This window comes from Siphateles boraxobius, unplaced genomic scaffold (genome assembly GCF_051911475.1).
Source record: "Siphateles boraxobius isolate OS27281-9 unplaced genomic scaffold, OSU_SipBor_1 25, whole genome shotgun sequence".
Classification (NCBI taxonomy): Eukaryota; Metazoa; Chordata; class Actinopteri; order Cypriniformes; family Leuciscidae; genus Siphateles; species Siphateles boraxobius.
In genome coordinates this window covers 5,028,512-5,041,740 of record NW_027508866.1, presented here as the reverse complement: position 1 = coordinate 5,041,740, position 13,229 = coordinate 5,028,512, and the positions used below count along the sequence as shown (strand labels likewise).

The 13,229-nt window shown below is 40.6% G+C and overlaps 1 protein-coding gene across 3 annotated transcripts in view; it reads right to left on the bottom strand.

The window, feature by feature from the left end:
* The window catches only part of ssx2ipa (synovial sarcoma, X breakpoint 2 interacting protein a), a 45,785-nt gene extending 32,851 nt beyond the window's left edge, over window positions 1-12,934 (bottom strand). For 2 of the 3 annotated variants that reach the window (XM_077242130.1, XM_077242132.1), the window contains exon 1: window positions 12,739-12,934. The gene's annotated coding sequence lies outside the window, so the exon portion shown is untranslated. The remainder of the gene's footprint in view (window positions 1-12,738) is intronic. The other variant, XM_077242131.1, reaches the window with a different exon arrangement.
* Window positions 12,935-13,229: the final 295 nt, after the last annotated feature.

Sequence of the window (13,229 nt, the reverse complement as noted above, 5' to 3'; positions counted from 1 at the left end):
TGAGGATCATTCTCGTGTTACGCAGCACGTTTGAGCTTCAGCAAGAACCAATGAGGTTCATTCTCGTGTTAAGCAGCACGTTTGAGCTTCAGCAAGAACCAATGAGGTTCATTCTCGTGTTACGCAGCACGTTTGAACCAAACGTGCTGCAATGAGGTTCATTCTCGTGTTACGCAGCTCGTTTGAGCTTCAGCAAGAACCAATGAGGTTCATTCTCGTGTTACGCAGCACGTTTGAGCTTCAGCAAGAACCAATGAGGTTCATTCTCGTGTTACGCAGCACGTTTGAGCTTCAGCAAGAACCAATGAGGATCATTCTCGTGTTACGCAGCACGTTTGAGCTTCTGCAAGAACCAATGAGGATCATTCTTTTGTTACGCAGCACGTTTGAGCTTCAGCAAGAACCAATGAGGTTCATTCTCATGTTACGCAGCACGTTTGAGCTTCAGCAAGAACCAATGAGGTTCATTCTCGTGTTACGCAGCACGTTTGAGCTTCAGCAAGAACCAATGAGGATCATTCTCGTGTTACGCAGCACGTTTGAGCTTCAGCAAGAACCAATGAGGATCATTCTCGTGTTACGCAGCACGTTTGAGCTTCAGCAAGAACTAATGAGGTTCATTCTCGTGTTAAGCAGTACGTTTGAGCTTCAGCAAGAACCAATGAGGTTCATTCTCGTGTTACGCAGCACGTTTGAGCTTCAGCAAGAACCAATGAGGATCATTCTCGTGTTACGCAGCACGTTTGAGCTTCAGCAAGAACCAATGAGGTTCATTCTCATGTTACGCAGCACGTTTGAGCTTCAGCAAGAACCAATGAGGTTCATTCTCGTGTTACGCAGCACGTTTGAGCTTCAGCAAGAACCAATGAGGATCATTCTCGTGTTACGCAGCACGTTTGAGCTTCAGCAAGAACCAATGAGGATCATTCTCGTGTTACGCAGCACGTTTGAGCTTCAGCAAGAACCAATGAGGATCATTCTCGTGTTACGCAGCACGTTTGAGCTTCTGCAAGAACCAATGAGGATCATTCTTTTGTTACGCAGCACGTTTGAGCTTCAGCAAGAACCAATGAGGTTCATTCTCGTGTTACGCAGCACGTTTGAGCTTCAGCAAGAACCAATGAGGTTCATTCTCGTGTTACGCAGCACGTTTGAGCTTCAGCAAGAACCAATGAGGATCATTCTCGTGTTACGCAGCACGTTTGAGCTTCTGCAAGAACCAATGAGGATCATTCTTTTGTTACGCAGCACGTTTGAGCTTCAGCAAGAACCAATGAGGTTCATTCTCATGTTACGCAGCACGTTTGAGCTTCAGCAAGAACCAATGAGGTTCATTCTCGTGTTACGCAGCACGTTTGAGCTTCAGCAAGAACCAATGAGGATCATTCTCGTGTTACGCAGCACGTTTGAGCTTCAGCAAGAACCAATGAGGATCATTCTCGTGTTACGCAGCACGTTTGAGCTTCAGCAAGAACTAATGAGGTTCATTCTCGTGTTAAGCAGTACGTTTGAGCTTCAGCAAGAACCAATGAGGTTCATTCTCGTGTTACGCAGCACGTTTGAGCTTCAGCAAGAACCAATGAGGATCATTCTCGTGTTACGCAGCACGTTTGAGCTTCAGCAAGAACCAATGAGGTTCATTCTCATGTTACGCAGCACGTTTGAGCTTCAGCAAGAACCAATGAGGTTCATTCTCGTGTTACGCAGCACGTTTGAGCTTCAGCAAGAACCAATGAGGATCATTCTCGTGTTACGCAGCACGTTTGAGCTTCAGCAAGAACCAATGAGGATCATTCTCGTGTTACGCAGCACGTTTGAGCTTCAGCAAGAACCAATGAGGTTCATTCTCGTGTTACGCAGCACGTTTGAGCTTCAGCAAGAACCAATGAGGTTCATTCTCGTGTTACGCAGCACGTTTGAGCTTCAGCAAGAACCAATGAGGTTCATTCTCGTGTTACGCAGCACGTTTGAGCTTCAGCAAGAACTAATGAGGTTCATTCTCGTGTTAAGCAGTACGTTTGAGCTTCAGCAAGAACCAATGAGGATCATTCTCGTGTTACGCAGCACGTTTGAGCTTCAGCAAGAACCAATGAGGTTCATTCTCGTGTTACGCATCACGTTTGAGCTTCAGCAAGAACCAATGAGGATCATTCTCGTGTTAAGCAGCACGTTTGAGCTTCAGCAAGAACCAATGAGGTTCATTCTCGTGTTACGCATCACGTTTGAGCTTCAGCAAGAACCAATGAGGATCATTCTCGTGTTACGCAGCACGTTTGAGCTTCAGCAAGAACCAATGAGGTTCATTCTCGCGTTACGCAGCACGTTTGAGCTTCAGCAAGAACCAATGAGGATCATTCTCGTGTTAAGCAGCACGTTTGAGCTTCAGCAAGAACCAATGATGTTCATTCTCGTGTTAAGCAGTACGTTTGAGCTTCAGCAAGAACCAATGAGGATCATTCTCGTGTTACGCAGCACGTTTGAGCTTCAGCAAGAACCAATGAGGATCATTCTCGTGTTACGCAGCACGTTTGAGCTTCAGCAAGAACCAATCAGGTTCATTCTCGTGTTACGCATCACGTTTGAGCTTCAGCAAGAACCAATGAGGATCATTCTCGTGTTAAGCAGCACGTTTGAGCTTCAGCAAGAACCAATGAGGTTCATTCTCGTGTTACGCAGCACGTTTGAGCTTCAGCAAGAACCAATGAGGATCATTCTCGTGTTACGCAGCACGTTTGAGCTTCAGCAAGAACCAATGAGGTTCATTCTCGTGTTAAGCAGTACGTTTGAGCTTCAGCAAGAACCAATGAGGATCATTCTCGTGTTACGCAGCACGTTTGAGCTTCAGCAAGAACCAATGAGGATCATTCTCGTGTTACGCAGCACGTTTGAGCTTCAGCAAGAACCAATCAGGTTCATTCTCGTGTTACGCATCACGTTTGAGCTTCAGCAAGAACCAATGAGGATCATTCTCGTGTTACGCAGCACGTTTGAGCTTCAGCAAGAACCAATGAGGATCATTCTCGTGTTACGCAGCACGTTTGAGCTTCAGCAAGAACCAATGAGGATCATTCTCGTGTTACGCAGCACGTTTGAGCTTCAGCAAGAACCAATGAGGATCATTCTCGTGTTACGCAGCACGTTTGAGCTTCAGCAAGTAGTGTTGTCAAAAATATCGATATTTCGATAAATATCGATACTGAAATATCTGAACGGTACCAATACTAATTTCCCGAAGTATCGATACACCAATACTAGCCGAGCAGTCACTTTCACTTCTCTCCAAAGGCGCGTTGACAAACACCACACGTGACGCACTCGTCTCATTCGCTCTGGTTAAATAGCAAAAGTGAATGGAAAGATTGCGAGTGCGGCGTCCCCGCGACCGGCTTTGGTTGATTGATAAAGAACACCGCGAGCGGGCATGTCGGAGTCGGAGAATGGCGTGGACAGGACACGCGCTACACACCGCGAGCGGGCATGTCGGAGAATAGCGCGGACACGCGCTTCACACTGCGAGCGGGCTGCGGGCACCCAAAAGATTGTTTGACTATCAATATCCCTCTCATCACTCATTTTGTAAAATTATTTTATAGATGAAAACATTTAAGGAATTGGCTCCAGGGGTACCATTTAGCAAGCATATGCTCAGCATCAGGGGTGTTTGTTTTTTGGACAGACCTGCACCACTGCTAAAAACATCCTAACACTGTAACTCTTCTCATTTTAACTTTTCTGAAACATTAACCAAGATGGCCTAGTATTGTTGTTGATATGAGTCTGTGTTTCGTTTTTTCACTGTAATTCTTAAAGTTAACATAATCTGACTGAGGAATCGTAGACAAGTAAATATTGTAACTGTGGTCAGATGTAAATTAACTTGTGTCTGTTTAACTTTATTCAAAAAGTATTATTTAATTCTGCAATTTGCCTTCATTAGCGATTATCATCAATTTGATTACACATATACTAATTAAACTAAACTGAGCTAGACAATGGCATCTCTGAATTCAATAATGAAATGCCTTTAACTGAAAATTGAATGTTTAACCTTATTATTATACATTACTGACACTCTATCCTCCAATTTGATACAGTTAAGTGCTTCGACACAATCTGTATTATTAAAAGCAATATATAAATAAAGGTAACTTGACTAGATGCTGATCCAGTGAGCATTGTTTCCGCGTGTGATGCACACACGTTTGCGTTTAAATCTGTTCATCAAATTAAGTTAATGTATTAACCAGCATTTATGACCGATGACCAATGCATTTGTTACAGTATATTTTAATCTTTGATAACAGTAGGTAATAAAAACACAACGGATCATGTTAGCTCTGGTCCAATGAAAAAATATTAACAGATAGAACTCAGGACATTTTTGTTCATGTAAAATATACCTCATTGTCATGTTCTAGACTTGTAATATTTAGCTTTAAATAAAAAAAAGACCCCCTTAATATTGTGGCAGTTTTTTTCTCTGTGGTATCGAAAATGGTATCGAATATCGATATTTTTCAAGGTATCGTATCGAAGTTAGAAATTCTAGTATCGTGACAACACTATCAGCAAGAACCAATGAGGATCATTCTCGTGTTACGCAGCACGTTTGAGCTTCAGCAAGAACCAATGAGGTTCATTCTCGTGTTACGCAGCTCGTTTGAGCTTCAGCAAGAGCCAATGAGGTTCATTCTCGTGTTACGCAGCACGTTTGAGCTTCAGCAAGAACCAATGAGGTTCATTCTCGTGTTACGCAGCACGTTTGAGCTTCTGCAAGAACCAATGAGGATCATTCTTTTGTTACGCAGCACGTTTGAGCTTCAGCAAGAGCCAATGAGGTTCATTCTCGTGTTAAGCAGCACGTTTGAGCTTCAGCAAGAACCAATGAGGATCATTCTTTTGTTACGCAGCACGTTTGAGCTTCAGCAAGAACCAATGAGGTTCATTCTCGTGTTAAGCAGCACGTTTGAGCTTCAGCAAGAACCAATGAGGTTCATTCTCGTGTTACGCAGCACGTTTGAGCTTCAGCAAGAACCAATGAGGTTCATTCTCGTGTTACGCAGCACGTTTGAGCTTCCGCAAGAACCAATGAGGTTCATTCTCGTGTTACGCAGCACGTTTGAGCTTCAGCAAGAACTAATGAGGTTCATTCTCGTGTTAAGCAGCACGTTTGAGCTTCAGCAAGAACAAATGAGGTTCATTCTCGTGTTAAGCAGCACGTTTGAGCTTCAGCAAGAACCAATGAGGTTCATTCTCGTGTTATGCAGCACGTTTGAGCTTCAGCAAGAACCAATGAGGTTCATTCTCGTGTTACGCAGCACGTTTGAGCTTCAGCAAGAACTAATGAGGTTCATTCTCGTGTTAAGCAGTACGTTTGAGCTTCAGCAAGAACCAATGAGGATCATTCTCGTGTTACGCAGCACGTTTGAGCTTCAGCAAGAACCAATGAGGATCATTCTCGTGTTACGCAGCACGTTTGAGCTTCAGCAAGAACCAATGAGGTTCATTCTCGTGTTACGCATCACGTTTGAGCTTCAGCAAGAACCAATGAGGATCATTCTCGTGTTAAGCAGCACGTTTGAGCTTCAGCAAGAACCAATGAGGATCATTCTCGTGTTACGCAGCACGTTTGAGCTTTAGCAAGAACCAATGAGGATCATTCTCGTGTTACGCAGCACGTTTGAGCTTCAGCAAGAACCAATGAGGTTCATTCTCGTGTTACGCAGCTCGTTTGAGCTTCAGCAAGAGCCAATGAGGTTCATTCTCGTGTTACGCAGCACGTTTGAGCTTCAGCAAGAACCAATGAGGTTCATTCTCGTGTTACGCAGCTCGTTTGAGCTTCTGCAAGAACCAATGAGGTTCATTCTCGTGTTACGCAGCACGTTTGAGCTTCTGCAAGAACCAATGAGGTTCATTCTCGTGTTACGCAGCACGTTTGAGCTTCTGCAAGAACCAATGAGGATCATTCTTTTGTTACGCAGCACGTTTGAGCTTCAGCAAGAACCAATGAGGTTCATTCTCGTGTTACGCAGCACGTTTGAGCTTCTGCAAGAACCAATGAGGTTCATTCTCGTGTTACGCAGCACGTTTGAGCTTCTGCAAGAACCAATGAGGATCATTCTTTTGTTACGCAGCACGTTTGAGCTTCAGCAAGAACCAATGAGGTTCATTCTCGTGTTACGCAGCACGTTTGAGCTTCTGCAAGAACCAATGAGGATCATTCTTTTGTTACGCAGCACGTTTGAGCTTCAGCAAGAACCAATGAGGATCATTCTCGCGTTACGCATCACGTTTGAGCTTCAGCAAGAACCAATGAGGATCATTCTCGCGTTACGCATCACGTTTGAGCTTAAGCTAGAACCAATGAGGATCATTCTCGCATTACACAGAATGTTTGAGCTTCAGCAAGAACCAATGAGGTTCATTCTCGTGTTACGCAGCACGTTTGAGCTTCAGCAAGAACCAATGAGGTTCATTCTCGTGTTACGCATCACGTTTGAGCTTCAGCAAGAACCAATGAGGTTCATTCTCGTGTTACGCAGCACGTTTGAGCTTCAGCAAGAACCAATGAGGATCATTCTCGTGTTAAGCATCACGTTTGAGCTTCAGCAAGAACCAATGAGGATCATTCTCGTGTTACGCAGCGCGTTTGAGCTTCTCAAGAACCAATGAGGATCATTCTCGTGTTAAGCATCACGTTTGAGCTTCAGCAAGAACCAATGAGGTTCATTCTCGTGTTACGCAGCACGTTTGAGCTTCAGCAAGAACCAATGAGGATCATTCTCGTGTTAAGCATCACGTTTGAGCTTCAGCAAGAACCAATGAGGATCATTCTCGTGTTACGCAGCACGTTTGAGCTTCTCAAGAACCAATGAGGATCATTCACGCATTACGCAGAATGTTTGAGCTTCAGCAAGAACCAATGAGGTTCATTCTCGCGTTACGCATCACGTTTGAGCTAAACAAATGATGAAGATAATAGGGTTATTTCCACACTGAAAATAGGGTAGCTAATATTTTATTGCTAATATTTCAAAGCTTGCTAATTAAGAGAAATAGACAGTTTAAATAGAAATATTTAACAATTTGTCAATGTGCGCCACAATTTGGATACCAAACTCCAAAGCACACTGAAGGCTTTTTAGTGCTTCGAGTTCATCATGAACAATATTTGTTGGATAAATTATTTTTTTATTTATTTTATTCCTTGCTTAATTTGTTTTTCAATATTATATGATTGGACCATAGCCTATAGAGGAAATATTTTAAACAAATAAATTAAAGGGGTGGTTGATTATGATTTCACTTTTCTACCTTTAGCTTGTGTGTAATGTTGCTGTTTGAGCATAAAAAAACATCTGCAAAGTTACAACGCTCAAAGTTCAAAGCAAAGGGAGATATTTTCTTTTAAAGAAAAGGACTACAAAAAACGGCTGGTTGGGACTACACGACATTCCTCCCGGGTTAGTGACATCAGCAACCCTAAAATGTACATAAACCCCGCCCCCGGGACACTCAGTCCATGTTGAGAAGAGGAAAAGTTGTTGTATAAGAGTGTATTTGTGATTCAACTTAAACTTTAGCATCCTTCTTTTCACATGCAATAAAAAGTCACTCTGTGTGCATCTCACAACAGTTCCTATACAAGCGATTTATAGATTATCATGACGGAATATGCTAATTGAAGATAGTTAACTCCACATCAGCAACATAAATTCATCAACTAACCATTCAGAGACGTCCTGTTGCATTCTACATGTTGTCACTTCTTCTTGAGTCTCTCCTAGGGTTGGGAGGTATCTCGGTAATATCGTATACCGCGGGGTCTTAAAATAGCAACGGTATCAGTTTCAATACCGTCATTACCGGCACTTATATATAATATATAAATGTCATTTATTCAATGCCTAAAAATGCTTATGTAGTTGTCATCAAGTGACAGTGTGGAGGAGAAAGAGAGAGAGAGAGAAGGGAGAGGCGGTAAATATTGACGAGGCAATATGTAAATGTTGCAATAAAAAAGGTGACCGCGAGAGATGGAAACACCTCTAACCTAATGTCGCATCTCCGAAACAACCACACACTCACTGCTGCGAGGATGCATTTTGCCCCGAGTTCATTAAATAAGCGCATTAGTTTATATTTGTTAAAATATTATAATGTTATTTTTTTTACGTTGATAATGAAAACTGAACAGCACGAGTAAGATGGGATGCATCGGGAGTCAGACATTGACCACTTAACCAAGTTTCATTTTGTAAAAGGCCTTTCTTTAAAGTGAATTTCGTTTTGTATAAATTGTATCTTAATTTTAATAATTTTTTTATCAACCAATTGCCTGGATTTAATAAATAAGAATCAAATATATCAGACAACATAATCATGAGATGATCGTGCGCTGGCGCGCCGCGGTCACTTGCATTGAAATCTCATCATAAATTAACCGAAACTCAGTGTATGTCTCACAGACATGACAGATATCTAAATAACGCTTGAAATTTCATTAAACGAAACAATTCAAAACGAAAAGAAATAGGCCACTCGCTGATTATTTAATCCATGATGTGCATTTCTCTCTATGCGCGTTCATACGGAAATGGCGATCATCAAATTAAACGAAACAATTCACAACGAAAAGAAATAGGCTAGCCTACTCTCTGATTATTTAATCCATGATGTGCATTTCTCTCTATCGTTCACTATGGAGATGGCGATTCGTCAATTTCTTTAAACGAAACAATTCAAAAGGAAAAGAAAAAGGCTAGCCTATACCTTCTGATTATGTAATCCATGATTTGCACTTCTCTCTATGTGCGTTCACTAGGAGATGGCGATCGTCAACTTAATCTTTGCAGCACTGACAGAAAAGTTGTATTAATAAAAATCAATGGACGCGTGTCACCGGATTTACAAATCCTTCTTGCTTGTTAATTTAAATGAATTAAATTGTCATAATTAAAATAATTAAATATTATTAATTGTCCCATTTTTGCTCATTTATAAATAGTATTTATATCTACCACCCCCTCAGTACCTGGGTTAAACAATTATTTGGCGCCACCATATTATAACGGCCCATGTATTAAAAATAGTCGAGTCTAAATAGGGCTCCAGCTCATATTACATTTAATGCCGTCAGCCGCGATCAGACACAACGTGCACGGGTTGGCCTTGATTATTTTATTTTTTTGCCCAATCTGGTATTCAGTTTCTGAACGGTGTAGGCACAAGCCAATAGTTTGGTGACGCTGTCTGAGCCTTATGTCATAATTTTTAATTAGTCACGGTAATACCGTATACCCCGGTAAAATAGGGAGGAGGTTTGACGGTAACACACAAAAGCTCTTGAAACCCCGCCCTCCGAGGCAGCTCATTTGCATTTAAAGGGCCAGGCACAAAACGGTGCGCTTTTTGCTAACCCTCAAAAAGTGTCAACTTTAACATGCTATATAAAAATATCTGTGGGGTATTTTGTGCTAAAACTTCACACGCACACTCTGGGGACATCAGAGATTTATTTTACATCTTGTGAAAAGGGCATTTTACCACCCCTTTAATAAAAGAAGAGTGAATGAAATAATAAATTAAGGTAGGTTATATACAAATTTAAATAAATTGAGGAATCATTGTAGGCTACTAAAAAATATACAAATATTAAAATATGTACGTTTGTATAATATCTTTTTATTATTAATGTTATTTACATGATTCATGTCTTCTGCATAAAATTAGGTTCCTGTCGGCAGACAGTGAACACCTGTTGTGTGTCATTCCAGGCAGTGCGAGTATCGTTCAGTGTGGAAACAGCTGAACCAATGATGAAGCTCAACACGTTTGAGCTTCAGAAAGAAACAATTAGTTGGTTCTTGTGTGCCAAAAAAGTACAGCTGAGCCTCTGTTTATGGTCGCTGATGTTATATGTGAATAAAAGCCTACATTTTTTTATATTTGGGTGAACCAACCCTTCAATATTAAGTGCGTTAATTTGGACATAAATGTTGTCTTTTTTGCTCCGGTTAACCAACAAAAATAGTTACAAACAAAGCCACCGCAGAACAGTTGCGCATCTCCAAGCAACATACGGTGTTTCATTACTGAACAAATCTGCATTTTTGGAAAGAATCGTTCGATTGAATCATTCAATGACCCATTCATAAAAATATACATGCTTCATTACAGATTAAATAAGCCGTTTGAATGAATCATTGAATAAATGACTCACTCATTAGGATGGAGAATTGCTGCGACCTACTGGCTTTTTAGAGTCATATTTAAAGCATAATTTAATATTAATTACTAGGTATGTAACGATTCACTCGCAACCGGTTGAAAATCGATAAAAATGTGTGACGATTCAAGTCGGTTGAAATGTTAAACGAATCGCGATACACGTTTTAAACAGCAGGGGCGTTTACTGTAGCCTACTGTGAAGTTGTGACGCTTTAGAGGCACAATAGCAGCAAGCACACACGAAGCTAGCGAGTGTTTTCACTTCATTAATGAAACTTGAGCTTGTGTGAGCCAAGCTCAACTTCCACAGGAATGAACTGAAAACGCTCGGTTTGCTCCGCTCGCGCCGCGCCAGTGTGTGCCATAGACTGGTGTGCACGCGCCGTCAAACACATTGCGACGGCAAGCGTAGATGTTGACTCATTCAAATCGGAGGTGTGGCGGCATTTTGACTTTCCGTAGACTAATAATAATCACCACCGTGAGAAGCACCAGTCACCTCCGTTTTCATGTAAAAGGCATTAATACGACAAGTGCGAGAGCCACGGAGATCACAAGGTGCATCAGTGTTTCCGTGGAAACCAGGTGTTGTATTTATTTTACTATCTCTTTCTCTAAATGTGTCTATGGATATATTTTTTATATATATATAATTTATTGATTGTTATGGCATATTTTTCTAAATGTGTGTTTTGTTTTTTTACTCTAGCTAGTGTAAGGTTAATGATACAAATTATAACAAAATTAAAACCCTTCTAAATGTGGTACTAATTTTACTAATGGTATAGTCTTTTTCTTAGTGTGCGAAGGTACCAGTGTCCACCCTCTTGACCAGACAGACAGAAAGACTGAGTTGAAACAACCTTGAAGGGATTTTTTTGTTTTTATTTCAATGTAGTTTTTTTATTTGACAAATATATTTTAAAATGAAAAAGAAATGTGCAGCATTTTGTCTGAGAAATAACAAAAAGGGACACTTTTTCATTTATAATTTCTTAAATTAATCACTTGTTAAAAAAATCGTGAGAAAATCGTATCGTGAAACCAGTATCGTGAATCGTATCGCATCGTGAGTTGAGTGAATCGTTACATCCCTATTAATTACTCTGTCAATTTTATTTTTAAATCTAAGGTTCCACTTGCATCTGGATTATTACAGAAAATAAGCTCTGCAACCAACAAAAGTTTACGATTCTTCCACGTTTTTTTCATCAAGCGAATCTTCAGAAAGCCCAAATACAAATCACTAAAAGGAGAAAGCAAAGGTTAGGCCATAAACGAACTACACTACAATCACATGACATAAACATCATCATCACTATGCTTATAAAAAATCCACTGCGCTCTGTTTGTGGTATTGCGGATGAATCTGGTTCCCACCTTTTTTTTTTTTTTTTGGAAATGTTGCGAGTGTCTAATAAAAAAAAATGAATAAATGCCTTTTCTTTTAGCATGAGCTTATCTAGATAAGTTATCATGGCTGCATCAATTCTACTCATTGTGTTTAAAGCCCTCGGCAACATCCGTGGTCCCATTTAGCCATTTGTTAACAACAGCCTTTTTCAAGACACAACGTTTACGGCGTAGCCTACAGATAATGGGCATGCGTGAAACAACAAGTTAATAATTAATCCTCAATGATTGGAGTCATGACATGTTTTAAAATGTACTTTGCTTTCAGTCGCTGTCATGATGTTAAACCAAAAAAAATTGCTTAGAGAAAGTTAGGGATGTTTTATTCAGAAGATTAAAGCAGATAGCAAGTTGAGATTTTATTTCCACATCAGCAGCTGAGACTATTTTAATGGCAAGAGCTGTTTTGCAGGGTTCATTTTCTATCAAATCCTAAAAAGTTTTGGAAAGATCTTATTACGCCAGTCCTTTAATAAAGCAGACCAAGAAAAATCGTCATCTTAATTCCCTCGTAATCTTAAAACAAAATAACTAAACTAGATTTATCATCTCTGATGACGTGTTTAGTGGCGCGTGGGCGGGGCAACGTGTCACTCACATGAGACCCACTAATAGCAAACCACAACCAATCAATTCCTCACAGTCAAAATCAAATGAAAACAGAAATTACACTCTTGCAAAGAAAACAAACTCAATCTATTCATGGCAGAAACGCCCCCTGTGTGGAAAAGCTTCGAGTAACGTTAACCAACTAACTTTCAATACATTTGTATTTAAAAACAACATTGCTTCAGAAATGTTCATTTTTATCAACACGAACTTATCTGCAGTCGTCCAATCTGATTCAATATTCTCAGTTGTCACTGCAACATTAACGTTACTTACTAGAAAAATAACATGTTTATTTTCAATGAATGACCGTTAGCTAACGATAGCGTGCAGTTAGTCTGTTTCAGTTCTCTACCTAGACGGCATTTCTAGGCGGGTTGGACACGTCCATTCGCAGTCTATGTAGGAAACACACGACATTAGAGACACAGCCCTAGTTTTAACTTTAGCACAGCGCTAATAACACAGTCACACATGTTGACTTACATCAGTCAGATGCAGCTCCGCGTATTCAACCCGTCAGATTAGCATGTGATCGCGTGCTGGACTGACCAAGTATAGATCAGAAAGATCCCGAGCGAGTGTGTGAGTGTGTGTGAGACTGCAGTGCGAGTGTCGTTCACCTGCCCTGGAGCGCAGGAGATGTTTGGGTGATTTGAAGCGCAACTCCGCTCTTCGAAATAAACAAGCACGACGCTCATTGGCCAGCCTGTTGTCAGGCAACCAGCATCTCGCCATTTCATTGGCTGGATTATCTCTCCTACCTGTGTGTAACGACACGCAACAGGTGTTCACTGTCTGCCTACAGGGAAACTAATGTATGCAGAATACTTTAATCATTTAAAAAATATATTTCTAAATTTCTAGTAGCCTACAATTATTCCTCAATGTGCATATATAAATTTGTATATAGCCTACCTTTCATTTATCATTTATTATTTCATTCACTCTTATTTTATTAATTTATTTGTTTAAAG